We start from the raw sequence: 18,257 nt of genomic DNA, 5'->3' as shown, positions 1-18,257 counted from the left end.
ATGAAACCTGGACCATGACCGCCCACAGATAACTGTTTGTGCCTGATTAGTCTATTTGTGTGAAGCCCAAAGAACACAAAAGATGCATTTTGTACAGCTGCTGCATTAAGCATACTAAAAAATTTGGTTTGCTAAAATAAATTCTGTGATTAGTATTAGAGTCATTATAATGAATAAATTTAAATTTTATTTGATTCTTCTTTCTGAGCTAGTGTGCATATGTGTACCTGAATGTGTGTGCATATCTGTGTGTGTTGTGTGTGTGTGTTGTGCGTGTAGCAGGAACAGCTAGTCAACACTATTTTCTGAGTGCCTAATCTACAGCCTATTTTATTGGATATTTTGGGTATATAGAGATTTATAGATACAGTTTCTTAACTCAAAAGATTTATCTTGTTCTTTTTTTCTCCCCATTTTCTTTCCCTTTTCTCTTTCTACATATTTCCATACTCCAAGTATTTTGGATTTTAACTATACACTAGACAGAGGTTCCAGTCCAAGCTTTTTAATTTATTAGCTGTATGACTAAATTACTAATCTCTTAAAGTTTTAGTTTCCATCTTTGTAGAAGATAATAATAGAACCAGCTTCATGGTGAAGACTGAAATATGGACTTAGCTCACAGTATATAAAAAGTGTTCATTCATTCAGTACTAGTATTATATTATTGTTCCAACTCACTGTCATATCTACCCTTGTAATCTCTCATTAAACTCTTCTTACTCTGGGTCCATTAGAACCCCTATCAAACTGCTACTCCACCACATTGCCACTATCCATTCTGTTTTATGGTTATCCTACCTTGTTTTGGAAAAGGATGGGCTTCCTATTTCAGTTCAAAGCTCTACACATTCATACTTCTACTCTCATCATTGCCCTTACATGGGAAGATGGGAAAATCTATAGTCATAGAATTTTAGGTCTGATAAGAACTAGAGTTTGTCCAGTCAACCCACTCATTTTAGAGATGAGAAACCTGGGAGAACAAAGCCAGGATCTGACCTTTGTAAGATAATAGAACTGATGTTGGCGAGGCCTGGTGGTCAGCACAAGCAGCATAGAAGTAAGGGAGAAGAGTGATAGCCTGACTTGGAAGAAGAATCGGAGGACGCTGTTTCCATGAATAAGTCTCATGTCATTCTGAGATTCCTAAGTATTTCTGTGGAGTCTTGGTTGTAACTACTAAAGTTCTACTCGAAAGCCATTGAGAGACATGAACCAGTGACATTTGGCAATTAATACAATATTTTCACACATATACCCACAATCTGGTAAAGTTCTAGTTATTTGTATTTAATCCATCCCTCATTTTTAATGAAAAATGCATGTATTAAAAGAATTGGAAACACTAAGGTGGAGGTATTGCAATTCTTGGAGACCTAATGAGAATGCACATAATGAGGTGAAATCATAAAATTTTAATTGTGATTTTCCTCAATTTTTGTTTAGAATGGAAAGTCTAATGAGTCTTCATGGACTTAGCCACCATCCAGAAACCTGGTAACTATGACTTCTTTCTATTTGATATGTGCTAGTAGGATTTGGAACCTAGAGTGGAGTCAGAGGATTGTCTCTATTGAGATTCTGAAATGATAGGTTATAAAGGGTATCTTTTCCATCAAAATTGATGAAATTTGTTGGTTGAAAAAGAATATGTGTTCTAGAGATGTCACCCTTTTTTCTACAATCCTCCTTTCCAACCCAAATATGGGAAGAGTGATATTTCTCAAAAATATCAATATTAGATACTTGCAGAAACAATTTTTCAAAAATTGATGTAAAGATATAGCCTACTAGATATAACTATACTATTAGAAGTATTCCAACCTTTGATTGGTTTTATAAATCAATCAAAGATATAGACATATAAAATGCTTCTTTTATTTAGAATATAGCCTTATGATAAATATTGCAATGGATTTATTAACTTATTCAACTAACTAATTGATATCCAAATATGGAGGAATAGTAAAATGATCTAGACATGATCTCTATCCCAAAGGAGATGGTAATCTTATACCAGAGAAAAACACATAAAGAAATAACCCTGAAAAGTTTTCTGGGGGTCAGAAATGCTGTATGTACATGTTGTCAGGGTAGCACATATAAAGCAATGTATAACTCAGCTATAAAATAAATATATATGTATATAAATTTTCTAAGGTTTTATATAATAGAATTCTAGTTAGTCAAAATTTTCTGAGGATACCAAAACATGATTTTTTAACCATTAAAGGTTTTCTAAAAAGATTTCTCATAGGGATGTAGTATTTTTAATGCCATAATCAGAAACTTTTAATTTTAGGATGAAAGACATAATGAGAAGTATATTTTTATGATACAATAATAGGAATCATAACACCAATATTGTTTATCCAGAAAATCTAAAACAACAATAACAAAAACTAGCTTAAAGTATTTGCTTAATCCAATGATGGAGAAGCAGGAAGAGTATCATAGGAGACAACAATCATAATATATTTTGAAGAATGAGGAATTTTATACACTGAAAGTAAGGAAGAGTATTTTTAAAAATGCAAGGACAGTCTTGGATTTGTGAATGTCACTAGATGTGAAGAATTGACAGTAAGATTAGGAAGAATAGGCCATTGTGAAACTGACTATTATATAGAAATGAGGAATCATTAGTATGCTTAAGCATGGGAGTGACTTTAGAAAATTTCTTTTCTAAAAATTAGTCTGGTGAAACTGGAGTGTCACTATTGTAGGAAACTATTAGAACAAGAAGCAAAAATAAGAGGCAATTACAATATAACCAATCAAGATGAAAAATGTCATAAATTCTTTAGTACAACTCAAAGCACATGGAGAGAAATGGGGGCTGCAGACAATTTACCTTGGTGTTTAGAACATATGGGCCTCCATTGTCCAAACATGAAAACTAAGGAGTATGATAAGTCCAGAGTCCATCTGTATTTCTAAATCAGAGACCAAAGTGGACATAAAGGAAAGAAACATTGTTCTAAAATTCCAGGACATGGAAACTACAATTCAGCAGTAATTTTAAGAAACTGATGAGGGTTGGTTGTTAATTATCGAGGTTCATGTAAGGTGATTTTAGAAATAGCAAAAGGAATGTCCAAGCCTGAATTTATAACCCTGGCAGAAATTTTGTGAGAGAAGTAGCCAGAGGCTGTGATTAGGAATTATCCCTTGGGATTCCAGTTAAAATGGTATTCATGACTTCATTACAAAGTCACTTTAAATGAACTTTCCACACAAAGTTAAGTTTGATAGTCAATCTCCAACCTGATATTTACATTGGTTTATGGAATTATAAATAGATCACCTGAGCAAAACTTAGAGTCCTGCCTGGTGTGAGCAAGTGAGGCTGTTACCTAGTAGAGAGCGGGAGGGTCTACTGCACTGTCCTTGAGTACCTCCTGGACTATTTTATTTCCACATAAAATCAATCTTCAACTCCTGTAGATTCTACCATCCAGGTATAACTAATTTTCACTCAATTATGTTCATTGCAGGAATCTTCTCTGAGTCATCATTGTCTCTCATCTGTATTGTTCCAACCGCCTCTTGATTTATCTCTTTTTTATTATAATTAACACTACTAAATTCTTCAGTGGCTGCTGTAGGGTTAAGTATCAGGTATCAATAATAGTTACTATGACAACAGATTTCTGGCTTCACAGCAAGTGGCTTTCTGTGATGGCTGTGGCTTCCTCCAAACTTGCAGTAATGAGCAATGTTCTGACATCAGAGCTGGAATAGAGCAAGCTTGGCTGACTAGACTGCTCTGTTAACGGACCTTGGTGCATATGACTCACTTGATAATGCAGATTAGACAAGCAATGTTTTATTTATTAATTCACTTGCATACTTACTTACTTATGTGCCCCGATCACTGTGGTATTGAGAGGTATTCAGTTTATGAACATTTTGTAAAACTGTCTATGCCAATGGTACCCAATTTTATTTGGGTAGGAATCCAGTAGGAAACTGATTGAAAGTGGTTGGTGAATACAAATACATACAAACGTTGCCTATAGAATAATAAATCTATCTAATCTATCTATCTATTTATCTATCTATCTATCTATCTATCTACCCATCTGCTTTCCTAACTACTTATCTTTATGCACATATAAATATGTGTGTATGTGTGTGTGCATATGCAGATTAATTTTAGATCATACTGTAGTTTCTTAAACTCCCTAAATCAGAGGTTCTCAAGCTGTGGGTCGCGACCCCTTTGGGGGTCGAATGACCCTTTCACAGGGGTCGCCTAAGAACATTGGAAAACACATATACAATTACATATTGTTTTTGTGATTAATTACTATGCTTTAATTATGTTCAATTTGTAACAATGAAAATACATCCTGCATATCAGATATTTACATTACGATTTATAACAGTAGCAAAATTATAGTTATGAAGTAGCAACAAAAATAATTTTATGGTTGGGTGTCACCACAACATGAGGAGCTGAATTAAAGGGTCGCGGCATTAGGAAGGTTGAGAACCACTGCCCTAAATTGTAACCATTTGCCTATAAAAGAACTATGAAGTTTTGTGTAAAATGGGTTTTTATTTGTGAAAATTTTTGAAATTAATAGTCTAGGTTATAAGAGAGTGACTTTTTCTTTATATGGATTATGTACTCACAGGAAAATTGGTTTGGAAGTAAATTATACAACCTTGAGGAATTATAGAATTGGTTTTTCTATCTCTTTATAAAAGTTTCAGTTGCTAAAGAGAATCTGAAAAGTTTTATGTATAAGAAAAAAGACAGATAAAAAGAAATAAAAGTTTGAGCATTTATTACTTGGCTACCAGGTCAATCTAATTAAAAGTCTGTCTCCTAAGCTTAGTTATAGTGCTAGCAGCTAAACATAAACATATGGTCATCAGACCTCCCTAATTACCTGTTTTCATTGTCTATGGCTGCTCCTTAGTTTCAGATATGGCTTCTTTTTTCAACTCTGCATTTACTTTGCCCTCTTTCTCCAGCTGTTCCAATGTATTCAAATCTGTGTTTAAATTTATTGTATTCATTGTACAACAGAGCTTATTTTTCAGTCATGTATAACTGTGTAATTAACTATGTGGCCAAACAAACTCTCAAAACATTAATTAACAAATCAGATTTATTTAAGAAATCCCACCGTGATTGCTCCCCTAAATTAGAACCTTGGTAATTTGTTTCCAGTATTTGTGCTGTTAAGTACAATTCTCTGGTTAGTTGCCTGGTCTATGCCATGAACACTGCATTACCTCCTAGACATTTTGTGTCAGTCAAAAACATTTCTGCATCACAAAGTGTTTCAAAACCACACATTAATATACAACATAAAAATATGACTGTAAATAAAGTTTCTAATGTTTTTTAGTGAACAAGAGTTATCGTTTGTAGTGATCGACTGAATTTTTGTCCCCTGCTCTATAGGTGTTAGCTGTGGAACTCTTTCAACTTTCATTAGAGCTCGCTGTTGCCTGTCTTCATTGCCATACATCTACGCTTAGTTTTAAATACTGTCTCTTTTTTAAGTTCCTTATTTGAGAAAACAAACGCAAAAAGCTGAAGGATTTAACTGATGTTAGGACTTCCTGCTCACATTGAATCAGGTCCCCTGATCCATAACCTGCCGAAGATCCTATTTGTTTAATTTCTTTGGTGTCTCTCAACTCCTCCCTCACTTGGAGAAATGTTCTGACAAGTTGAAATATCTTTGAATTGAAGAATCCTGATAATAATAAGGTTTTTTTTGTATCACTTAGCATTTTCCTGCCAATTAATAGAGAACTTACATCCAAAATGATGGCATGTTTCCACAAAACAACCTTATATATTGAATATCTTTGGCTATTGCTAGATCCTTAGGAAAGAACCTAGTTCCTCAAGTGATGCGGTGTGACCAGGAAAGCACCTGTTAAGAGTAGACGTTAAGAGTAGATGATAATTCAGTTCCATTTATTAGTCACATTCACTGTGCTTTATTTGTCAGGGAAGCTGATTTTAATTTCAGACATCTATTTACAACAGGAGGCTTCTCCTTTTATGCAGGGACCAATTTTTTTTTCTGTTACAAGGCACTGAGCTCTACAGTTTCCACGCTTGATAAAACACTTAGCGGTGTCTTTCAGGGCACATTTCACTGTGAAAGGAAAGAAAAGCATAGAAATCATTGCATTATTATATGTGTCTTCACGTCCCAAGCTTGTTGAGATGATCTTACCTAATAATAGACAAGTATGTAAATTAACCATCCCTCCACTATGCTCACCAGCCAATCAGGGGAGTATGCAAATTAACCCAACAAAAATAGCAGTTAATTTGCATATGTAGGGGCAAAGACTGAAGGCTCTGTCTGAAGCCACAAAGACTGAAATCTCCGGCCAGAGCAAAGGCCTGGGTCCCGGGTGCCGGAGGAAAACCGGAGCCAGAAGCCAAGGGAAAGGAAGGCCTATTGCACGAATCTCTTCATGCAACAAGACTCTAGTAATTAATAATTAGCTAATTAATTATTAAGCAATCATTGACATGAAAATTATTATAGCATCTGCATATGTTAAGTTTTCTCCCCTGTTGTAGAGATTGAAGAAGTGATTTATTTTGCTGGCAATGACTGTTTTGTGATATTTTTAGCTTCATTGTCTGTTTTCCTTCTCCAGCTTTTAGCTGGACCAACTAGTGGCTAAAGCTTAGTTTTTCATAAAAATTTCTAAATAGATATTGTTAGACCAGAGTGGTTTTGGAACAGACATCATATATCCCTGTGGCTACCTACCAAACTAATTGTTTTTTCCTCTAATTCAAAAGAAATCAAACACACACATTTTGGGCTTTAGAATTAAAACATGGAAAAATTAGTTGTTTAAATTGTTATATTGCTTTTATCTTTAGGACTCTTTCTTACAGGAAGGATGGAGAGAATCCCAGCAGACACTGGAGTAAGTGGGATTCTTTGAACACATGCAATGACCTGAGGCTAGTCAGGGAAGAAGGGGTTGCTGGGAGTACTAGCTACGCCATTCACCACCAGCCTTAGACACACAGTGAAGAAGGGTTAACTTGGTCAGCATCTTCTCATGTCTCCTTTTCTGAGTCCTTTCCTCTATAAAGTCCTCAAGTCCACATTAACACAAAATAAACCAACTAATGCACTCATACATATCATGGATAGAAGACTTAATCTTTCACCTTTTCAATAATTATTTGCATTTTTAAATGGGTCACTCAGGGAGGGAGACCCTCAAAGTAAAAGCAGTCTTAACATATAGGACACAATGGTAAATAATACTGATAACCCAAGATAGTGATCCCCTCTGATTTCAGTGAAGTTATGTTAGCATAAAATTTCTGTTACTTTGGGTAACTAGACTTTATAAGAAAAAAAAAAGAGGTAAACCCATATAATATGAATTTTCTTGTCAAATAATTTATACCACGTGATATCGTCATTCCACTGTATAAATTAACTATGTCTCCTTATTTGTATTATCTAGAAAGGTGCTATTTATTGCCTTTCATGCTAGAGGGGAAAGACATTATCTCACTAGATCAAAAATGCATCCTCAAATTACACTGTCCTACACCAGGAGTGTGAAACATGTATGTTCACTTATTAGAATATACAAACAACAGAAGATGACAACTGTCAAGCACCAGTATAGAGAAAGAATAGCATTATTTAAGTGGAATTATAAATTAGCATTTTTCCATTACTAACAAAAACAATAAATAGTTTCCCTCTAGGTAACAGGTATTGCATCATATAAAAATTCATATTCATTCATAAGAAGGCATTGTATGTTTTTCAACTTTTAGATAAGAACATGCATACACTCAAGTTTCTTGGGTTTCTGAAGATACTTAAAATGTCATGAAAGTTTTCACATTTTTTAAAACCAAGGCATGAGGGACACCTGCAAATCATGACAATATTAGAGGCCCTGTGCATGAAATTCATGCAGTGGGGGGGGGGGGGAGCCCTCAGCCCATCCTGCACCCTCTCCAATCCAGGGCCCCTTGGGGGATGTCTGACTGCCAGTTTAGGCCCGACAGGGATCGGGCCTTAACCAGCAGTCAGACATCACTCTCACAATCCTGGACTGCTGGCTCTGAATCATTCACCTTCCGGCCTGCCTGGTCGCCCCAAACTGCCCCCCCCACACCGGACTGGTCGCCCCCAACTACACTCCCTCTGTCAGGCTGGTTGGCTCTTACTTCCCCCCTCTGCCGGCCTGGTTGCACCTAACTGCCCCTCCTGCTGACCTTATCGCCCCCCTGTTGGCCTGATCACCCCACGCAACCTAGCTGTTCAGTCATTTGGTTGTCCCTCACTAACTGCCCTGTCAGCCTGGTCATAGGCAGCCATTTTGTGAGGCTGTGAGGGTTAATTTGCATATTACCTATTTATTCTATAGGATAATTGGAGTTAATATTTTATTATATGGTTGTTTTATATACTAGCCTTCTCTATTTAAGAAAAAAAATATTGTTTGGGGTTAATAAAAACAAAACCTGTTTTTAATTCAATTTGTCCTGAATTTGAAAGAATATAATCCTATATAATAAAAGCAAAGTATGCAAATTGTCCCCTCTACTAGGAGTTCATCTGGGAGTTAACCAGGGGGCAGGGCTAGCCAGGGAAAGAAAGGGAGCTGCTAGCTGGAGGCTACAGCAGGTGGCTGGGGGAAGGGTGGTAGGCCCCAGTGGCAGCAGGAGGCCAGGGAAAGAGAGGGAGTATCTGGCTGGCAGCCGGCAGCTGCTAGGGACCCTACCAGTGCATGAATTTTGTGCACTAGGCCTCTAGTAAAATAATACTAGTATTCCTCATAATTTTCAATTTATTTTAATTATAAAATAATACAAACCATTTGAATCCTTTATCCAAAATTCTTAAGTACTTGATTTTTAAAATTCACTCAAAGCTAGATTTTCATCTGTGCTGCTAAGACATGAAATTGGTGTTCATATATTAAAGCAGGGGTCCTCAAACTACAGCCCGCGGGCTATATGCAAATACAAATATTGTATTTGTTTCCATTTTGTTTTTTTACTTCAAAATAAGATATGTGCAGTGTGCATAGGAATTTGTTCATAGTTTTTTTAAAAAACTATAGTCCGGCCCTCCAACAGTCTGAGGGACAGTGAACTAGCCCCCTGTTTAAAAAGTTTGAGGACCCCTGTATTAAAGTAGCAAAGTTTAGGCCACTCCTAAACTGGAAACCCCTAGAGTTTTTGTTTTGGTTCTTTCTTTTGTTTGTTTTTAAGGATAGAGAAATTATTTCCTTGTGTATGTGTTTATACAGTGTATTTGTGTACACAAGAAAAATACTTTCCTTATTTCAAGTAGCTGAAATGTGTCAAAATAGCTCATTTAATAATCTTTATCAGGACACACTCTTTTGGTTGCTAATCCAACTCGAGCCATTAGTACAAATGATTTACAAAGCAGGGTACACAACCCAACCACAGAAAATTCAACTGGGAAAATACTGCCTCCACTGTCTCCTATAATAGTTGTCAAAGAATAGTTTCTCCCTCCAAAATGAGGCACTAAATGCTTAATTTTTCTCTCTAAGATATTTCAATACAATGCAAAAATAATTATAATATTTAGGAAGAACCTCATATATCTTATAGTCTATATTAGACACTCTGCATATGTATATGTTGTTAATCCTCATGAACATTCTGTGAGGTAAACTTAATTACTACACTTAATTCACAGATGTGGAAATTGATGCCAAAGGAGTTTAAATAACCTGATAGATTTACACAGTCAATAGGTAGTGAAAACCAGTCTGAACCCAGGTATCAGTAGCTTCAATGGTCATGTTCATTTCATTATCTGATTAATATGAAATGCTACATAATTGGACCTGAAGTAATAGAGCCACTAAAATAAAAAAAGAAAAACTGTGGTACATCTACACAATGGAATATTACGCGGCTATAAAAAAGAAAAAAATTTCGGAGAAGCTCTTTTGTTGGGCTAAGGAGAGGGCCATTGGCTTGGGCCTGTGGTATGCTGCTTCAGTGAGGGGCTCAACGCGGCCACCCGGCCTGTTGTTTTTCTGGGCGCCACTCTTCTGGTGCCCCGACTGATGCACCAGTAGTGCAGCACCAATTCCTCTCGTGCTCTTGAGAGCTGCTCTGAGCAGCGTCACCCTTTATACCAGAAAACTGGCAGCACTATGGGGAAGAAAAAAAAACAAGTAGAAAATGGAGGAGGTGCTAGAAGAGGAGGAAGAGGAATATGCGGTGGAAAAAGTTCTTGACCATCGAGAAGTAAAGGGCAAAGTGGAGTACCTCCTCAAGTGGACGGAGTTCTCAGATGAGGACAACACATGGAGCCAGAAGAGAACTTGGATTGCCCCACCCTCATTGCTGAGTTTTTACAGTCACAGAAAACAGCACATGAGACAGATAAATCAGAAGGAGGCAAGTGCAAAGCTGACTCTGATTCTGAAGATAAGGGCGAGGAGAGCAAACCAAAGAAGAAAGAAGACCCAGAACAGATTATTAGAGCTACAGACTCCAGTGGAGAGCTCATGTTCCTGATGAAATGGAAAAACTCTGATGAGGCTGATCTGGTCCCAGCCAAGGAAGCCAATGTCAAGTGCCCCCAGGTCGTCATATCCTTCTATGAGGAAAGGCTGACGTGGCATTCTGATCCCTCAGAGGATGATGACAAAAAAGATGACAAGAATTAACTCTCCTGAGTACCAGCCCCTGTCACATCTGACTATGGGTTTCAAGTGGAGAGGGGAGGGAGTTCTACTTGTCTTGATACCATAGAAGTGGCTTGAGAAGATGTCCTTTGAAGAGCCAGTATAGTTTCTGTGCCCTACAGCAGCCCAAGTGCTTTAAAGCCGTTCCATGCTGTATAGTTTGCACACCCATCCATGTGGAGGGGAAGGAGGGGAAGTGTTTCAAGGCAATTCATTCTGCACTTTGCTGAGAAAAGCGAAGGGCCTTCTATGAAGGACAAAACCTGCAGAAGGGTATGTGTGAGAGCAGAAAGATATTGTAGATCTTCAAAGAGCATCTCCACAACCCACAGCCTTCTTCCCAATAGTGTTAGCTGCATTTTTACGGCGTAGCATGTGTGTAGTTTTTGGCTATTACTGCTGTATTGTTTAGGGGTGGGAGGGATGGTGCAGGAAGGGAGATGAGTAGGATTGTTTTTATTAAAATTTGGGGCCTGGTTGGGGAAATGATGAAACAATGAAAAGAAGAAACAGCTAAAGAACTGCTTTTGTGTCCAGAGTATTTTCTTTTTAAAAAATGTAATTGGCAATCTAATTGAGGACTCTGAGAGACTATTTAAAAGCGGTAAGTGCCTGAAACTTACAGGCCAAGGTGTTCCCAGCCTGAGATTAATTCTGTTCCCAACAAAGGACTAAGCCAGTTGATAAGTTACCAAAGCTGCCATTTTGGGCGGGGCGGGGGCGGGAGGGGGGGGGATGGAAATTAGTTGAGAAGGGAAAGTCTTTTATTGGAGCATATATATAGGCAGATCATTCTGTCTTAGAGGTGCTAATTCTTGAAATTGACAAGACCCTTTCTTTTCTAATTATGAAGCCAAAGATATTGGCTTGTCCATCCAAGCTCCTAGCTGAGGTATTTGGGGGGAGGTGAAGAGGATGGAATAAGAGGTGTGAGAGTGAAGAGAGGGGCCCATGTCTTTAGGACAGAAAAACTCTTGGAGCCTCTCTGTTTTTTGAACTTTGAACTCTGAAACCATTGGTGGCAGGGTTCAGTCACTGACAGCAGAAATTCATTGAATCACTTCAAGAGTTGGATCATTTCAAAAGTCCTCTCAGGAGAAGATTAAACTTTCACTTTCAGATTGGGGCAGTGGTTCACTTTAAGACACAAAACAAAAATTCTTTTTTTTTTTTTATCCCAAGAATTAACTAGTACCCAAAATGCTGTCTTGACTCATGAAATCCGTCAGTTCTTGACATCCAGACCTACATCTGACTTTCATTGTAAAATCCTTTTAGGCATGTGTTAGATTTCTGTGAAAACTTTGTCTAAATGTAAACTTCATACAACACTGTAAGGTTTTGTTTTAATAAAACTATATAGAGTTATAAAATAAAAAAAGAGAAGGAATTCTTTGCAATAGCATGGATGGAACTGGAGAGCGCTATGCTAAGCTAAAAAAGCCAGTCAGAGAAAGATAAATATCACATGATCTCACTCATTTGTGGGATATAATGGTCAACATAAACTGATGAACAAAAATAGATTCAGAGTCAAGGTAGCACTGAACAGACCATCCGACCTCAGAGAGAAAGCAGGCGGGGGGGTGGGGGGTGGCTGTGGGACAGGGGTTGGAGATCAACCAAAGGAGTTATATGCATGCATATTAGCATAACCAATGGACACAGACACTGGGACAGTGGTGGATTGCCCTCAGGGGTGGGAGTGGTCAGGTGGGGTCAATCAGGGAAAAAGGAGACATATGCAATACTTTAAACAATAATGTATGTATGTATGTGTGTATATAGATATACATATATATATATATATAATCTAATAAAAGAGAAACATGCAAATTGACTGTATCTCTGCTACACCCCAAGCAATGCCCACCAGCCAATCAGAGCAACTATATGCAAATTAATCCAACCAAGATGGCAGACGGCAGCCACAGAGCTGGAGCAAGCAGGAGGCTTGGTTGCCCCAGTGATGGAGGAAGCCAAGTTTCCCACCTGCCCTGGCCAGCTGTGGTCTCCACTCAAGGCAACAAAGTTTCAATTATAGAAGCTAAATAAATCCCAGATACCTGCTTCCAGCCAGCCTCCACTGGGACCTTGGGTGGCTGGGGCTGTGGCCAACCTGCAAAGAGCCATAAGCCCCTCACCCAGGCTGACCACACCCTCACGGGGTGAGGGTCCCTGCTGGTGGGCCTGGCCAGCCTGAAAACATCCATCAGCCACTCACCCAGATTGGCCAGGCACCCCAGCAGGACCCTCCCATCCTGAAGGTGTGTGGCCAGCCTGGAAATGGCCCTCAGCTCCTCACCCAGGCTGTTCATGCACCCACACTGAAGGGGCTGTGGCCATCCTGCAAACAGCCACCAGCCCCTCACCCAGGCTGGCCAGGCACCCCAGCGGGAACCCCCATCCTGAAGGGGCTGTGACCAACCTGCAAACAGCCCTCAGCCCCTCACCCAAGCTGGCAAGGCACCCCAATGGGATCCCCACCCTCATTCAGGAAACCCTTCAGGGCAAACAGGCTGGCCCTTACTCATGCACCAGACCTCTATCCTATATAATAAAAGGGCAATATGCAAATTGACTCTAACAGCAGAACGACTGGGAATGACTGGTCACTATGACACACACTGACCACCAGGGGGCAGATGCTCAATGCAGGAGCTGCCCTCTGGTGGTCAGTGCGCTCCCACAGGGGGGAGCTCTGCTCAGCCACAAGCCAGGCTGATGGCTGCCAGTACAGGGTGGTGGTGGGAGCCTCTCCCGTCTCCTCAGCAGCGCTAAGGATGTCCAACTGCAGCTTAGACCTGCTCCTCACTGGCAAATGGACATGCCCCAAGGGCTCCCAGGCTGCCAGAGGGATGTTTGACTGCCAGCTTAGGCCCAATCCCAGGGAAGTGGGCCTAAGCCAGCAGGTGGTCATCCCCCAAGGGGCCCCAGACTGCGAGAGGGCACAGGCCGGGCTGAGGGATCCCTGAGTGCACAAATTTTTGTGCACCAGGCCTCTAGTATATATAATAAAACAAAATAAAATAAGATGTTTTTAGACTCTAAATCAGTGAAAACACCAAACTTTTAAAAATGAGAATTCTTAAAGTAAATTATGCAACACAATTTAGCCAAATCTATCATTCTTGTTAGTGGAAAACCCACTGTTCCTGTACTACACACAATGCCCCATTATTTTCCAGGGATTCAAATGATTATACTTTGATACTTTACCTAACTCGTCTTTTTCACCAGCCAGCCCATACCGAGAACAAAGCATTTGCTCAAGTCCTTAAAATGTCTACCACACAATGATATAACTAACAAGGAGCCTTACTTTTTAGGAAGATCACAAGTCCCTTTGAAATTCATTCCTGCAACCATAACAAACCACTCCTTTGGCAATCCAGTCACTCTTTTTCCCCAGTTAACATCAAATATGACTTCTCTCTTCAGAAAGATATTTCACCTACTCAAATAATATTTCCATTTTTACCTGGTGGCAATGGGACCAGTAAGAAAAATAAAATGAAGAGAGAAACCACAGTTTTCATGCTTGAAGAGAGTCAAATCAGCAGCTGGTGTCTTTTAGTAAGGGGACCGTAGAAAGTGTACCTTTTTATATTCCTTTCCCTGCAGTGATATGAATTTGGTCATTCATGTTTATCAAAGGTTAACAATCCTGTTAGCAGTGCCTGAGGCAAAAGCGCTGGACATTGCTTTTCTTTAACATGGGAATGTAAAGGGCTTATGACATCCCCAGTGGGTTATTATGATTTTTTATAACTAGTTGTCTAAGAAATTCCATAGTACTGGGATTTTTTTTTTTTTTTTATTACTGGAAATTTTTAAAAATATGTTTTTATTGCTTTCAGAGAGAGGAAGGGATAGAGAGATAGAAACATCAATGATGTCCCTGCTGGGGTGCCTGGCCAGTCTGGGTGAGGGGCTGCTGGCTGTTTGCAGGCTGGCCAAGCCCCCCAGCAGGGACCCTCACTCCATGAGGGTGTGGCCATCCTGGGTGAGGGGCTGATGGCTGTTTGCAGGCTGGCCACAGCCCCTTCAGGGTAGGGATCCCTGCTGGAGTGCCTGGCCAGCCTGGGTGAGGGGTTAATGGCTGTTTTCAGGCTGGCCACAGCCCCCAGCTACCCAAGCTCCCATTGGAGGCTCGCTGGAAGCAGGTATCTGGGATTTATTTAGCTTCTATAATTGAAACTTTGTTGCCTTTTGCGGAGGCAAAAGCTGGCCAAAGAAGACAGGAAGCTTGGCTTCCTCCATCGCTGGGGCAACCAAGCCTCTTGCTTGCTCCAGCTCCATGACTGTGGGCTGCCATCTTGGTTGGGTTAATTTGCATATAATCGCTTTGATTGGGTGGTGGGCGTGGCTCTGGTGTAGCGAAGATATGGTCAATTAGCATCTTTCTTTTAATATATATATATATATATATATATGTATATATATATATATTACAAAATTATTTTTAAAATACAAAGTCCTAAGGAAAATTGAGATAGTAATGAAAAAGGAAGTCAGGAGGGAAGACATACAAAAGTTTAATGTACTTATCCAAAATATTTAATTCACTGAGAATTAGAAAAATATAAGTGAATATAACTTTGAATTTTTCATAATTATGTTACATATTTTTTTGCTGTTGTTCTTTAAAGAGTAATACAGGGTACTCCCTCACCACTTTTGTACTTTAGAGTACCTTCCTAGAATTCTTCTGAGTCCCTTGGATAGTTTAAAGCTGGATAATTTTAAGGGTCTCATTTTCTACATCATAGAATATTTCTTGCCAGAGGCCGGTCCATCCTTGTTGCTTGACACAGTCACTGCAGGGAAGAAACATCTGCACAGTATATGTTTCAAGGGACCTGGCATACTGTTCTTAATATGTTTGCTCCCCTTCTTAGCTCTCTGTGTTCTAGCCAGGGCCACTTTCCCTAGAAAGGACTTATGAAGAACTTGGACTAAGACTGTTGGCAATAAATTTGGGACTTGTTGGGCCCACATCCCCAAGGGTCTTCCCACCAGGGAAAGCACGAAAGCCTATACCCCTGGAGACCCACTGACACAGGGCAGTCCCAGGGAAGGCCAGCAGCGAGGCTGGGAGGACATAACCTTTACTGGGTAGGATAATCTCCTTTAGTCACTTACTTGTAGCTTATCAGTAGAGTAGTAGAATAGTGCCCTTGGAATAACCCTTATAATGGAACACAGATTAACCTAGATAAGATTAAAATAAACAGAATTAGATAGAGACAGGATTTTTGGCAAAGGTCAGATAAGAAACTATGGACATGAAACAAGGAACTGTAGAAGGTTAAGGGAGGACCCAAAACATACCATGATGTGACTATAGAGGCATGCTTATAGGATCAAATGGTATAAAGCCAGATGTAACAGGAGAATAAAGAGAGAACCTGGCTATGCTGATCAACTGAACACTGTCTCTGTGTCATTCCTTCTTTGCCGACTCCATCCACACCTTTGGGAACCCCTGGACCTGCTGGGGCTGGACCCCAACAATTTCTTATATTTGATTCATTATGTTGTTGATGATGCTCTCTATTGCATTTTCATTTAAGTCGTATTTTTTCAGCTCCACGATTTGTCTGGTTCTTTTGATTATTCCTTCTCTATTAAACTGTTCACATATTACTTTCTGATTTTGTTGAATGGTCTTTCTGTGTGTTTTTTGTAGTCAATTGAGTGTTCTTAAAACAGCGATTTAAAATTCTTTACCAGATAAACTACTAATCTTTGTGTCTTTGGAGTCAGGTACTGAGAAATTATTGTATTCCTTTAGTAGTGTCATGTTTTCTTGACATTTTAAGTTCTCATTTTCATGGCCTCACAATGAAACATAATGGCACTTATTTTCACCTCCTTCCATTCATCAATAATTTTTAAAAACCTCAATGAACCCAATAAATACAGTTCATTATCAATTTGAAGCTATTTGAAAGAACTGTGTAATAATTCTATGTAATTTGTTATCTCTCTTTTAAATATGCATCTGTTCATGATCATTATAATTTGTTAGCTTGGCCTGGTTCTTCTTGGTATATTCCTTCTTTTAAATGTGCCTTCTTATTACTTTAGAAAGATAAATCTGTGATAAAAGAAAAGTACAGAAGAATGGTTCAAGATCTTTGATTCTTTTCCAAATTTTATCACAACCAGGCTGTACTGTTTCATAACTCTCTGTTCCTCAGTTTCCTTAGTGTAAGATAAGAAATTTGGAACTCAGCGATACTTTAGAAGTTGTGTGGTAAAGAACTTAACAATGCTTTAAGAGAAGCCTTGCCTGTGTTCTAGCTCTTCTAACCCTTTAGAATGTCATGCCTGAGAGCAGTGTCTAGTTTCACATGGCATCTTGAGTTACACAGGACAGCCTAAGAATGTGATTTCAGTTGAGGGCTTTGGGTTATGTAGTATAAACTCAAACATCAGATGGGTTGGGGACAGATCAGCCAGGTGGAAAGTCAACTATACCTATTTGATGAACCCCCAATAAAATCTCTGGTCACTAAAACTCAGGTAAACCTTCCTTGTTGGCAATACTCCATATGTATCGTCATGCATTGCTATTGAAAGAAAGTAACAACGTTCCTGACTGCATTGAGAAAAAATAACTGGAATCTCCATACTTGAACCTTTCCTGGACTCTGTCCCATTTACCTCTTCTATTGGCTGATTTTAAGCTATATTTGTCACCCTAATAAATCATAATTATGAATATCACAGCTTTCAGTGTGTTCAGTGAATTCTCCTAGAGAATAATAAAAACTGTAGGTGGTCTTGGGGTGCCTGAACTTACAATTGGTGTCATAATTGAAGGTGGTGTTGGGAACTGCCCCCTAATTTTGCATCAGGAATAAGACATTTTGTATTCTAGCTCCATCTTTAGTGCATAGCTTAACTTTATTTCTTTAGAAAATTATATCCTCATTTCATGGGACTTTTTTTCTTTCCATATTTTATCAATTTTTATTATGCACTGATTTGCGGTCCTCTAAATTTCTTCTGTTCAAGCTCAAACTCTCAGTATGACTCTATTTGGACATTGGGCCTATAAAGAGTTAAATAAATTTAAATGAGGTAAAAAAAAGTGAAGCCCTACTCCAAAAGGACTTGTGTTATTATAAAAGAAAAAGGGACACCAGATATGTGCGTGCACAGAGAAAAGGCCTTTTGAGGATACAGCAAGGAGACAACTCATCAGTATTTTGTATACAAAGTACATACTAGGTATTTAACAATGTTTGAATGAATGGAGTGATAAACTAGCAAAAGATTAAATGATTAATTTCTATAGTTATTATAGCTGAATATTTACAGCTGTACTTCATTAGAGAACCCTTTCCAGATACTTATATCCCAATCCTATATAATAAAAGGGTAATATACAAATTGACCCTAAGGGCAGAACATCTGGGAACAACTGGTCACTATGATGCACACTGACCACCAGGGGGCAGAAACTCAATGCAGGAGCTTCCCTTTGGTGGTCAGTGCGCTCCCACAGCGGGAGCTCTGCTCAGCCA

The 18,257-nt window shown here is 38.9% G+C and overlaps 1 pseudogene; it reads left to right on the top strand.

Moving 5' to 3' along the window:
- The first annotated feature begins 9,922 nt into the window (after positions 1-9,922).
- Positions 9,923-10,701, top strand: LOC139012907 (chromobox protein homolog 1 pseudogene; annotated as a pseudogene).
- Positions 10,702-18,257: the final 7,556 nt, after the last annotated feature.

The sequence above is a fragment of the Myotis yumanensis genome, unplaced genomic scaffold (genome assembly GCF_028538775.1).
Source record: "Myotis yumanensis isolate MYYU_CA2020_CCGP unplaced genomic scaffold, mMyoYum1.0.hap1 SCAF_6, whole genome shotgun sequence".
NCBI classification, from domain to species: Eukaryota; Metazoa; Chordata; class Mammalia; order Chiroptera; family Vespertilionidae; genus Myotis; species Myotis yumanensis.
This window is presented reverse-complemented; position numbering and strand designations above follow the sequence as displayed.